At 38.9% G+C, this 14217-nt stretch overlaps 1 long non-coding RNA gene across 5 annotated transcripts in view; it reads left to right on the top strand.

Moving 5' to 3' along the window:
* LOC101886923 (uncharacterized) overlaps positions 1–14217 on the top strand; it is a 73959-nt gene that overhangs the window by 31524 nt on the left and 28218 nt on the right. For 2 of the 5 annotated variants that reach the window (XR_015497682.1, XR_015497680.1), the window contains exons 1-2: positions 1986–2076; positions 6368–6491. This is a non-coding gene — a long non-coding RNA (uncharacterized LOC101886923). Of the gene's footprint in view, positions 1–1935; positions 2077–6367; positions 7993–14217 lie in introns of those variants that run through there. The other 3 variants (XR_015497679.1, XR_015497683.1, XR_015497681.1) reach the window with 3 other exon arrangements.

Here is a 14217-nt window from a genome sequence, read left to right on the forward strand (position 1 = left end):
TTGCCCTCTCCTGTGATTTGTAATGCAATAGCACAAATGTTTTGAAATGTCTAGGTTGTTGATGTTGATGCACTCTGCAGATCTCTCGCGAGCCCCTGTACTGAATGTAACCCCGAACCATGATTTCTTTTTCACCAAACTTAGTATTTGTGATGATTGGGATGCATCGCCACAACGTAAATGTGTTAAGAGTTTTTTTTCTGGTTTTCATGGCTAGCTATAATACAACCACTTTATTTCATGCAGTAAGTGCAATGATTAATGTACACTGTTAGACATTTTACTGTATTTTTGCTGTAACTTACTGATAGCAGCAGGGCCCTACTGCAATTTCATTTCACAGTAAAATAGTCTTACTGTAATTTTTTTATAGTCAAATGCCCTTTTTACATTTTAATTTTACAGTATGACTATTTTTACTATAGTTTTACTGTAATTTATTTTTATTTTACACTACCAGTACAAAGCCTTTATTTTTAGTATACTTCTATTCCAAACAAGTGACTCGTTTATTCATTAACTGTCTCATTTTAGTCTTTAGCTACAGTAGCAGAACTTGATTACTTTGATTACAGTAGAATACCGCAAATTCCTAATATGCAGTAAGTTACTGTACCAGTTTTAAAATGACCCACTAAGCAGTGCATATTGCAGTATTGAACTGTAAAGAATGTATGTGGTGTTTTACTGGGCTCTTTTGAAGTAAATAACTGTAAAATTGCTGCAAAGTCGAAAGTGCAAGTTGAAAATAAGTTGGTTTCATGCAAGATCTCTTTCTACAAAGCACATGACATTATCTAGTTATGCAAAATAGATGTTCCTAACCAGCAGGCTGTGTTTTCTCACTTTTTTTTGACCATTCTCTGTAAACAATAGAAATGGTTTACAGGAAATAAAAACTGCAGGAAATCACAGCTGTGTTGATATACTGTTGAGCTGTGTCTCTCAGATATGAGCGTGAGATTGCATTTATGCAACAGTTTGACTGCACAAGCTTTTGCGTTCTTCCATCATATATATATATATATATATATTCACTCATTTATAATGTCTATCATCAATTATCATCTATTTCAGTGGTTGACACATTGGAATGAACCGCCAACTATTCTGGTATATGTTTCACATTGCGGATGCCCTTCCAGCTGCAACTTAGTTTATTCACCTACTGTATAGCACATGTCTTGACTGTGGGGGAAACTGGAGCACCCGGAGGAAACCCACGCCAACACAGGGAGAACATGCAAACTCCACACTGAAATGCCAACTGGCCCAGCCGGCACTCAAAGCAGCAACCTTCTTGCTGTGAGGCGTCAGTTCTAACCACTGAGCTGCCCTCTCGTAGTATATGTTTCTCATATTATTCTTGTGTGACGACATTGGCTGTTTCTTTTTAAAAGTTAAACTATAGTCTTTGTTTTGTTCCTTCTCAATTCAAAAGTCTCTTGGCACCATCCAAATGTAAAAAGTGTAACCTGCTCCGAAATCACTATTGTGCCGCTTTACAATTACAAAAAAGACATTATATATGATAATCATAGAGCAGGAGTGGCCAACCCTGTTCCTGGAGAGCCACCTTCCTGCAAGTTTCAGTTGCAACCCACATCAAGCACACCTACCTGTAGTTATCACTTGGTGTTCAGGTCCTAATTAATTGGTTCAGGTGTGTTTGATAAGGGTAGCAACTGAAATCTGCTGGAAGGTGGCTCTCCAGGAAAAGGGTTGGCCACCCCTGTCATAGAGAATATGCTATGTTGAACAATAATTTGACGTGAACTGCAAGATTATGATAAAGGGCACCTAGGTTACCCCTTTTTTCAGATTTAATACAAGTCTTTTGTGTCTCTAGAATGTGTATATAAAGTTTCAGATCAAAATACCCATCAGATTTTTCATTATACCTTTTACAAGATGCTGTTTTATACTGATTTCCAGCAGGGGGTGGTTTTGTCGTACTGCGCCTTTAAGACGAGTCTTTCCCGCCCACTATTTCTACATGCCTCCTTCCTCAGCTGCGTCAGACAACAGACAGACTTAAAGGAAAAAGCTCTCACGTAGCGTTTGTGAGATACTACAGTAAGAACTAACCTTTACTAATCAGTATTGTGAAGTTGCATTGATGAGTCACACACAATATCGTTACAAAGTTGATGACACACTCACACACACACACACAGGCAGGCAGGCAGGGAGGCAGGCAGACAGACAGAGCGCGCTTAGCTTAGTTAAGGCTAACCTCAAGTACTGTGTGGATATCTGTTATGCTAATGTACAAAATAAACCTGATTTAACTTCCACAAACCGGGATTGAAGCGTCTTCTTTTATAATTGTTCTGACACGCGGCTGTGCTGATGAAGTAAAGCTGAAGTAAAACGCTGTAATTAATTACACACATACTCTGTTTTAAAACACTTTAAACATGTGAAACTTACTCTTAATCACATTGGATGATGATTGCTGATCCTAGCGAACAGAACAGACCTTTTATTCCCGGTTGCTTTGCGTATGTCTGCCTGGTCTTGTTGACATATACACGCGACTACCGGAACATGTTAATGCGCGCAGCTGTCAATCAATTCGGTGGGCGGGGGGATCGCACACCTACGTAATGGTGCGACCGATTTGAAAACAGCTCCAATTGGCCGACCCTTTTTTTTGTAGTTAAATTGAAAAAAAGGACTGGGTGTGTTCATATCCCCCTAGTATGACGGTCTATACACTATACCAACACACAGATCTGTCCAAACAGCTTGAAAAGTAGATTTTTTTTACCATAGGTGCAGAGCTTTAATAACAAAATGTAAAAGGGCTTAGGCCATGTTCACATGCACACAGGAATCTTTAAAAAAAAAAAAAATCTCCATTCATATGAAAACAAAAAGGCACTGTGATATATGTTAAAGGCATGCCCAACCAACAGACACTTTTATGCTGGGTTTCACAAGTTTATTGCATACAAGCTAATGCCTAATGTGTGACGAGAGGCGGATTACTGTCACACGACACGGGGCAAGCAACAAGATGCGTTTGCCACAAACATACAGATTTTGCCCTATTCGCGTCTAAGCATTTGGTGTGAACCTAGTCAGGTTAGCCAATCAGAAAATAGAAATCCCACACGTTGACGTCATGAGGTGAAAAATTATACATTGTACCCGAATTTTCTGGAAATTCGGTTTCAGTCACATGATGCTCCATTTTTGTGTTGAAAACAACAAAACTGCTCTTTTGACAACCCATGTTCGTGTGCACAGGGCCTAAGTTCCAAAGAAAATATATGCATGCATGCATACACTCATATATTCATATTCATACACATAATTTCCTGCGGGATCAATAAAGTTTTCTAAGTCTAATATATATATATATATATATATATATATATATATATATATATATATATATATATATATATATATATATATATATATATATATATATATATATATATATGTATGTAGACTCACTGGCCACTTTATTAGGTAGGTTTATTAGGTAAATTTTTAATCAGCCAATAACATGGCAGCAACTCAATGCATTTAGGCATGTAGACATAGTCAAGACGATATGCTGCAGTTCAAACTGAGCAGCAGAATGGGAAAGAAAGGCGATTTAAGTGACATGGTTGTTGGTGCCAGACGGGCTGATCTGAGTATTTCAAAAACTGCTGATCTACTAGGACAGGGGTCACCAAACTTGTTCCTGGAGGGCCGGTGTCCTGCAGATTTTACCTCCAACCTTAATCAAACACACTTGAACAAGCTAATCAAGGTCTTACTAGGTATACTTGAAACATCCAGGCAGGTGTGTTGAGGCAAGTTGGAGCTAAACTCTGCAGGGACACCGGCCCTCCAGGACAGAGATTGGTGACCCCTGTACTAGGATTTTCACGCAAAAAGAGAAAAAATTAGAATAGTGAGTGTCAGTTTTGTGGGTGCAAATGCTTTTGAACACAGATAAGAGCATTTATGAACACACAACACATCGAACCTTGAAGCAGATGGGCTACAGCAGCAGAAGACCACACTGGGTGCCACTACAGAAAACTGAGGCTACAATTCGCACAGGCAGACCAAAATTGGACAATAGAATATTGGAAAAACATTGCTTGGTCTGATGAGTCTCGATTTCTGCTGCAACATTTAGATGGTAGGGTCAGAATTTGACGTCAACAACATGAAAGCATGGATCCATCATGCCTTGTATCAACAGTTCAGGCTGGTGATGGTTATGTAATGGTGTTTGGGATATTTTCTTAGCACACTTTAGGCCCATTAGTACCAATTGAGCATTGTGTCAACGCCACAGCCTACCTGAGCATTGTTGACCATGTCCATCTCTTTACTTTCTGGCAACTCTGGCAATCATGTCATGAAGCAAGAATCATCTTAGACTAATTAATGAATATGACAATGAGTTCACTGCACTCAAATGGCCTCCTCAGTCACCAGAACTCAATCCAATAGAGCACCTTTGGGATGTAGTGGAAAGGGAAATTCACATTATGGACAAATCTGCAACAACTGCGTGATGTTATCATGTCAATATGGGCCAAAATCTCAAGGAATAATTACAGTACCTTGTTATGCCATGAACGATTAAGGCATTTCTGAAGGCCGAAGGGGGTCCAACCTGGTACTAATAAAGTGTGCCTAGTAAAGTGGCCAATGAGCGTATGTACTGTATATAGGTCAATTTCTCACGCTCACTCACACTATTATACCATTACTACTGATATTGCAAAATTTGTCAATAGAAATCATTGTAATATTTGGAAATTTTTGCTCAATGAAGATTTGTTATATTTGTATAAGTAGAATCAGTGCTAGAAATCATGATGCTTTTACTTTGATTATAAAACAACAACAACCTTTCACATTTTAATGGCTTTACTGTCATGTTTGTTAATATTAATGCAGAATTGTTGAAATAGCATAAATTGTTAAGTGTGTGTGTGTGTGTGTGTGTGTGTGTGTGTAACTAAAACAGTAAACAGTAATGTGTAAATCTTTTCTCCCCAGTATATCCTCTTATAGTACAGTGACCTTTTAATACATGTTTCAAAAAAATCTGAAGCAATATAGCATGTCTTCCATACCCCATTGCATCAGTGTATTTACAGTTTACTGCTGACTGGTTTCCTCAGCGCTGTGAGAGTCGCAGCAGCTCATTGACTTGAGCTTGTGGGTTTGTGATGCTTATTGATACTTACAGCTGGATCCCCTACTAGGAAGATACTAGCTTCTGAAAGCAACTTCCTAATGGCACAGTTTTGCACTGTTGAAACTCAGCGAGCTGTGCCCAAGCTGGTAGTGGATGAATAGTGTATGATAAATCTATTTTGTAGCCGCCAAAACCCTAGACGCATGAATGAAAACATGAATCAGAGCCTGGATTTGCAAAATGATTCATGCACGCGTGGCGACTCTCAGAGATGTGCTCCAACAGGCAACAGGCTGTATTTTCATGTTTACTCGGTTACGCCTAGTGGTTAGCAGATACGCTCAACACACTTACTGTGATTTCGCTAAGTGGGACGTGTTCCTGGATCAACAAATCGATGCAAATTTGCTAATCGTGGGTTAGGCCTCTTAGAGTCATTTTCAGGCTTGTTCTGCTTTTCCGGCTTTAATGTCAGCAGCAGATCCTGCATTGTTTAAATGCAGCTGGTTTAATAGTTCTCAATGCACTTGTTCCACAAAATGCTCCAACATGTGCTGCTGTATTGTCATCTGTGTGACCAAAGCTCCCATCTTATAGAGTCTAGCTGCAGAAGTAAAAACATTATTCGTTCTCTCCAATTGGTCATTGATTCTTAACTATTAAGTTCATCTTTATTTTTATAGCGCTTTTACAATGTACATTGTGTCAAAGCAGCTTAAGATAGAAGTTTTAGTAAACTGAAACTGTGTCAGTCCAGTTTTCAGAGTTGAAGTTCAGTTCAGTGTGGTTTAATTTAGCTGACAGTCCAAACACTGAAGAGGAAATCCATCTGTAGTGAAGTCCCACTACATTCAAGATTTTAGCTGGCTGAGGTGGCCAAATATGGATCTGATTTCAGTTAGAAAATCAAGAGTGAAGAACAGATTCTTGGTGATGAGCATTTATTTTCTTTCTTGAATATGCAGGTGAGGTATGCATCAGAGATATTACCTAGAATGTGGTCTACAAAAGGAAATAAAGAGAAATATTCACAAAAATATTTTGTAACAATTACTAAACTTAGGTTCCTAGGTTTCTGACACCATCGATGCGCAGCTCCAAAATTCAGTGACGAGGAACAAACTTCACTAATTGACAAAAGTGAAGTAAAAAACCTAGAGAAAAATCAGGTTCAGATTGACACAACCATTTTTCGTTGTGCAGAGCTGCAGTCTAGGCGCCGGAAACTGGAGAACGCTGGAAGTCCATCGTGGAGAAGCTGCAGGTGTGAGCAGGTCACTGGCGTGTGTACAGGCTGGCCTACGGGATAATTGATGAAGATTTAAAGGTAGACCTGTTGATTGTTAAGTGATTGTTTACTTTTCTCAGTGGTGTTGTTTAAAGTGGCCGGGAAGAGCAAAACAACATTACAAAGTGTGAAACACTTTTACAATGCTCAAGACAATAGTACATTTTGGAAAACAATTTTACCTATGATAAGACACAATAACATAGGGAAAACTATTTTACCAAAGATGAAACAAATTTACATTTTAGAAAAAAATTAACAAGACGCAATACACTTTTACCTGTCCCGAAACAAATTTACAATGACAGAGTAGGTGCGGTTGACTTAAACCATGGCTGCAGCCGGTGATCAGCGAGATTAGCCGAGCACAGACGGGGGCGGAGTTGAAAACGGAGCCGTGAAAAACCGGGCAGCCGGGCTTAAAGTTGCGGCTTCATGATGACGGATCACATGGCGTCATCATCATTTTTTAAATTATTTATTTATGACAACATTTAAGAGTTCGCCCTTAGCTGATGATTGATTATAAAGCTTGTTTGGCATGCTGTCCCGGGAGAGAGCCCTGAACTCGTGAGATCCTCGAGCCCGGGGCTCCCCCCGATGCAGGACGAGAGGGAAGTCCGAGTTCAGGTATCAAGTTCTCCCCTGCTTGATAATGTTGGAAGTAGAATAAAATGCTATAAAGTGTCTATGCTGTCAATTTAGATTTGTCAATTTACTTATGTTACATGTTTTTGGTCTGTGGGAGGAAACCGGAGAGCCCGGTGAAAACCCACGCAAACACGAGGAGAACATGCAAACTCTGCACAGAAACGCCGACCTGGCCAGGTAGAGTCCGAGCCGGTGGCATTCTTGCTGTGCGACCGTGGTGCTAACCACTAGGCCTCCGTGCTGCCCTGACAAGGAAATGGGAGGAGTAGGGGTGGTAGGGGGGATTCTTCAAGACGAAGATGGTTGAGGTAAGATACTCTGGTTATTTATAGTGGTTAAGGAGTCGTCTGATTGGTGAATCAGCATTAGCTAATGTGGACCAGGTGCTATCAATCATAAGCGTGTGCTCCTCTCGAAATTAGTTTATAAATAAACTTCACTTCAAGAGTTCGCCCTTAGCTGATGATTGATTATAAAGCTTGTTTGGCATGCTGTCCCGGGAGAGAGCCCTGAACTTGTCAGATCCTCGAGCCCGGGGCTCCCCCCATTGTAGGGCGAGAGGGAAGTCCGAGTTCAGGTAGGTCTCGATTACTCCCCTAAACGCCTATCGCTCGGGACAGCCCCAATTTATAAATCATAATTTAACATTTACAAATAAATTATTAACATCCAAATTCATGTTTGTTAATGCACTGCAAGTTAGCATTAACAAACATAAATAGATACTGTTATAAATGTATTGTTCATTGTTTGTTTATATTAGACAAAGCATTGATTAGCATTAACTTATACAACCTTGTTGTAAAGTGTTATCACAACATTGTGATATACTGAAACGATTATTTTACAGGTATTTTTAGAGTGCAGTCAAATCCTTCTCTGTAAGGCTAAAAAACAAATAAGAAAGTAGATTTAGGCCTATCTTTTTCCTTCAATTCAACTTATTCTTATGTGTATACAGTTGAAGTCAGAATTATAAGCCCCCTGTTATTTTTCCCCCAATTTCTATTTAACAGAGAAAATATTTTTTTAAAACACATTTCTAAACATAATAGTTTTAATAACTCATTTCTAATAACTGATTTATTTTATCTTTAATAATATTTTACGCTATACTTTTTTAAGGCACTTCTATACAGCTTAAAGTGACATTTAAAGGCTAAACTAAGGTAATTACCAATTACCAATTTTTATTTAATTGCCAAATCAGCCATGTCACCCTGCAGCCCAAGACCGGTTACTCACTGAAGCTAAGCAGGGCTGAGCCTGGTCAGTACCTGGATGGGAGACCACTAGGGAACACTAGGTTGCTGTTGGAAGTGGTGTTAGTGAGGCCAGCAGGGGGCGCTCAACCTGTGGTTTGTGTGAGTCCTAATGCCCCAGTAAAAGTGAAGGGGACACTATACTGTCACTGGGCGCCGTCTTTCGGATGAGACGTTAAACCGAGGTCCTGACTCTCTGTGGTCATTAAAAATCCCATGGCACTTCTCGTGAAAGAGCAGGGGTGTAACCCCGGTGTCCTGGCCAAAGTCCCTCTATCGGCCCTTAAGATCATGGCTTCCCAATCATCCCCTTCCACCGAATTGGCTCTAACACTGTCTCTCCACTCCACCAATAGCTGGTGTGTAGTGAGCGCACTGGCGCCGTTGTCCTGTGGCTGCCGTCGCATCATCCAAGTGGATGCTGCACACTGGTGGTGGTGTGGAGAGACCCCCCCTCATGATTGTGAAGCGCTTTGGGTGTATGGCCATACACAATAAATGCGCTATATAAATACACATTACATTACAAATACACATTACATTACATTACATTACAATTAGGTAAACTATGCAGGTTAGAGTAATTAAGCAGGTTAGGGTAATCAGGCAAGTTATTATATAATGATGGTTTGTTCTGTAAACTACTGAAAAAAAGCTAGGGGGTAATATTTTTGACTTCAACTGTATGTCATTAAGTATTCTATTTTTTAATTTTTTTTTTTTTGCTCTCTGTTAACCTGAATAGTAGATTTGCCAAGTACATGCCAGTGACTATTTACTCCCATTCAGGAAATTAGCTTTGAGTTAAGCTTAGTGTATTTAGGCATGTAGATGTGGTCAAAACCTGCTGAAAATAAAACTGAGCATCAGAATGGAGAAGAAAGGTCATTTACATGGCTTTGGACGTGGCATGGTTGTTGATGCCAGAAAGGCAGATCCGAGTATTGCAGAAACTGCTGATCTGCAGGGATTTCTCAAACAAACATCTCTAGGGTTTACAGTGAATTCTCTGAAAAGGAGAAAATGCCCTGGAGAACGAAGAATGACCAGACTGGTTTAAGTGTTGCCAAATCCATTGAAACTTTTAAGACTTTGTGCCAGAAGTTTGAACTTTTCCTTCCACACTGTAAGAAATATCACTAAGTTTTTTTTGTATTTTTATTGTTATTTTTTTCCATTTATTTATGCTTTTGAATTGCATTTTCAGTCGTTTATCCTTCTAACTACAACTTTTGGTTAAAAAGTTTGAAATGGTGACTTTAATAACATTTTTAGGTCAGTTTTTTTATGCTGCAATTATGCTTTGTTATTTTACCAACTTAATTGTACACTCACTGGCCACTTTATTAGGTACACCTTACTAGTACTGAGTTGATCCCCTCTTTCCTTAAGAACTTGCCATAAAGAATTCATGCTTTATGACATGGCCCGTTATCCTGCTGGAAGTTGCCATCAGAAGATTGGTACACTATGGTCATAAAGAGACATACATGGTCAGCAACAATACTCAGATAAGCTGTGGTCTTGATACAATGCTCAATTGGTAGTATTGGGCCCTAAGTGTGACATGAAAATATCTCTTACACCATTACACCACCACCAGCAGCCTGAACCATTGATACAAGGCAGGATGGATTCATGCTTTCATGATGTTGACGCCAAGTTTTGACCCCACCAATGTCACAGCAGAAATTGAGACTCATCAGACCAGGCATAGTTTCTCCAATTTTCTATTCTCTAATTTTGGTAAGCCTATGTGAATTGTAGCCTTAGATTCCTGTTCTTAACTGACAGGAGTGACACCCTGTGTGGTCTTCTGCTGCTGTGGGCCATCCGCCTTAATGTTGGACGTGTTGTGCGTTCAAAGATGCTCTTCTGCATACCTTGGTTGTAACGAGTGGTTATTTGAGTTACTGTTGTCTTTCTATCAGCTAGAACCAGTCTGGCCATTCTCCTCTGTCCTGGCATCATCAGGGCATTTGCGCCCACAGAACTGCGACTCACTGGATATTTTCTCTTTTTTGACCATTCTCTGTAAACCCTAGAGATGATTGTGCGTGAAAATCCCAGTACATGAGCAGTTTCTGAAATACTCAGACCAGCCTGTCTGACACCAACAACCAAGCCACGTTCAAAGTCACTTCAATCACTTTTCTTCCCAATTCTGATGTTCGGTTTGAACTGCAGCAGATCATCTTGACCATGTCTGCCATGTTATTGACTGATTAGAAATTTGCATTTAAGTGAAGTTGAACCAGTGTCTCTAATAAAGTGGCATATGAGTGCAACCATGTTATAAATTCATACAGTATGTTTTAAAGACCTAAATGACTTGAATTTCTAACATAAAAAGTCAACGGAGCAGAAATCAAGGTCTCATAATGCAATTCATGCACTTATTAGTTGACTTTACTTAAAACAAGTCAGTAAACCTGTTGCAATTAACTGACTTTAGTCAAAAATGATTTTTTAAAATGATTTTAAATGTTTTAAAATCTTTAAGCAAATGAACTATGTGCATAATTATAAATATTAAGTTAAATCAACAGTTCTAAGTTACTCTGGGTTTACTCACTTATTTAAGTAAAGCCAATTTGTCACTATTAAAGCAAAACTTTTTATAGTTTATCCATACGTAAAATGGCAACACTTGTAAATAACAAAATATAAAAACGGTTAATCAACAGATATTTGTTTAGAGTGCAGTCAAATTCTTCAACGTACCGTCTATTAAGGCCAAAAAATGGGAAAGCAGCTGACAGTGATCTAACAAACCATGAACTGAACTCTCCCACACAGTGTTCCCTTTGTGTTTTCTGCTCCATGTAATTTCCAGCTGCTTTAAGTGGCCAATCGGTATCCAGCATCCGCCAAACAATAAACTGCAGGCAAACATGATTGTTTAAAATCTGCCATGTAGCCCCCGTCAACATCATTTAGAAGTCGATAGCAGCTCTTTATGATTTTGTGCGCGGTCACAGTCATGTGACCAGACTTCAGCTTCTCTCTTCATGTTACAGTACGTGGTTATCGTCAGAATCTGCACGTTGCCTAGCAACCCCACACTATTCATTTTGTGAGCCGGGTTTCGCCCTGTCAGTGGAGGATAATGGTGAGATTTGATCATAGGCTCCGTTTTCATTTCTCTGCAACTTATGCACTCAGATATAGGCTTTTTTTTTCTTATGAAAAGATTGTTAAGCTTGGAATAATGGAAAGGAAAAATAAAACGTTGGGGAAGAAAAAAAAGTGAAGCAAGTAGAAACATCACACAGCAGTCGCTAATCAGTCCTCGCTGTCATTTCAGGGAAGTGTTCGGCTCTGTTGCAAACCGAGGGCGTCTCGCGGTACGATCACTCACAAGCCCAATGTGAATGGGAAGAACTTTCCTGAACAAAAGAAACACGAGCCCAGAGAGCAGACAAAGGCTGTCTCGATTCTCCGAGACTATTGCGAAAGCAGAGTCTGCGCAGGTTACATTTCTCAAAAGTGGAAGACACAGTTTGTGCTACTGCTGGATGAGGCCGTGTTCCCCAGAGAGAGACACACAAATAAGGAGGATGCAAGTTAAATGAGAGCGAGAGAGAGAGAGAAAAAAGCTGCAGATTGCGAGAAGTGGGGTTGTTAAATACACTGTAAAAATCATGGGAATTTGAATCATTTAAGACTGTAAAAGTGCTTGCCTAAAAACTTGTTAATTGGTTTAAATTGGTTCTATTGGTGCATACAGTGGAAATGTGTAAATCTAAGAGGATATGTACTTTTAAAGGAGACCTATTATACAATATGTAAAATAAGCCTAGAGTGTGTATGTGAAGATTAAGCTCAAAATACAGCACAAATAAAGTTTTATAAGTAACACAGGTTTTGATCCTAATTGTGCCATTTTGGTGATTGTCACTTTAAATTCAAATGAAATTGTGCTCTTTTTAAAAGAGGGCGGAGCTACAAATGTCTATGTGTCTGCATAGTGGCAAATTCAAAAATAATACTAATGTCTCATGCTGATAAGGGAGAGGGTTTGGGGGGTTCGAAAGACCCTCACCACACTGACAAAGGTCCAGAATTTGTCCCATACATGAACTCATTTGTCTTATAGCCAATTGAATATGGGGATGTTTAGGAGGCCATGATGGACAGAGGCCAGTGGGCAAATTTGGTCAGGATGCCTGGGTTAAACCCCTACTCTTTTCGAAGGACATCCTGGGATTTTTAACGACCACAGAGAGTCGGGACCTCGGTTTAACGTCTCATCCGAAAGACGGAATTTTGAATGCTATGCCATCATAAATAGTGAAAATAACCCATAGAAAAAAAGGCTTTAAGACTAAGCAGAGTCCTCTATTGGCCATAGCTTCGGTGTGATGACTAAATCAGTTTTGACCAATGCAAACAATTATTGTTCATTGGTCCAACATCTAGCTGTCTAAAAAAACATGCAGTCTGACGTAAATAAAGTAATTTTTCGCTACTTATTTGCCATTAGCTTATTACTTATTAATGCACTTTTTAAATCAAGAAATTATTTCAGAAGTAACTTTTATTGTAAATCATTTTTCTTAAAATAAAAAATGACAAATAAAAAGGGGTGAAGCAACAAAAGTGGCCCATATTAAATTAATTTGGACACAAATTTTTCTGTTGTTATCCATTAATGGTTAAATGTACTTTTTTTACAAGAAAGGCTGAAAAAAATGTAAAGCTCTAGATTATTATTATTATTATTATTATTATTATTATTATTATTAATATTATTATTATGTTGGATTTTTTTTCTATCATTTAAATGGCCAAATTGTGACTGAGGAAAGATAAAGGTGCTGGCTAGTTTGTTATTTGCATAATAAATGACAATCGGCCACAGACTGTAGCAGATTTAAAAGTAATGTTGATTGATAAATTATGTAATAAATTAGTATTTTAAAATTAAGCATTTTTTTCTATATTTCTTTGTTGTAAATCTTTAGGTAAAAGAGTGTTTAACAGCTAATTCAGTCAAAAATTGTGCTTATAATGTCACTAAAATGCAGTATTTAAACCTCATTATTAAACAGATAATAAGGGGTTTAACTGGACAAGGTCCACTTTTTGTCAAAAAAGGACCAATCGTTTGCACAGGCTCTCTACAGGCCTGCACTAAAGGGCAGGGCTTTTCCCCCTCTGATGACACACACAAAAGAGAGAATGTCAATGAAAGTGTTTCTGCAGAGTGTTTTTATTAAGTGTGATTATAAAAAAACAGAATCAATAGCTTTTAATAATTAGTAGCTGGTTGTATTCACAAACACACAACTTTGATTAAACCCTTTATCAAAGTGGGTCAAAAGAGACCCGAATGGGTAAAACAAGGGTTTATGCAAATTTAGATGCAATACATAATTTAACTAACATGTTTTTACATAGGTAAAGTTACCAGTTCATGTTATAGTCTAGTTCTCCAAAGCTCTATTGAGTGAGATAAACAGCTTAATACTGGACTGGTGTGTTTGACATTGAGTTTGATGTGTGTGGTTTGGGCTTCGGCTTGTGTGCACAAGACTTGGAGAACCGCGAGCATCTGAGGTTCTGATGGTGTGTGTACTATTCATCATTCACAGAGAGCGGCACGATAGCGATCTCTTATCGGGTTTGCTCTAACACAGCCAAAGCTTTACCTAAAACAGTATCTCAAAGGCAGCCGTCGGAAAGCAGCAATGTATCGCATGTTCCCAGGAGCGCTTGTTCGAGAGCGGCGACTTCTGACATTCACCATAAGTGCATCTCAGTGTCAAGGTTGCAGGCTAACAGCTTGTAGCAACTTTAAGCTATGTTTTAAATATGAGGAAATCTAGTCTGAGTGCATGAAAATTGCT

Source organism: Danio rerio, chromosome 8, assembly GCF_052040795.2.
Source record: "Danio rerio strain M-AB ecotype USA chromosome 8, GRCz13ab, whole genome shotgun sequence".
Classification (NCBI taxonomy): domain Eukaryota; kingdom Metazoa; phylum Chordata; class Actinopteri; order Cypriniformes; family Danionidae; genus Danio; species Danio rerio.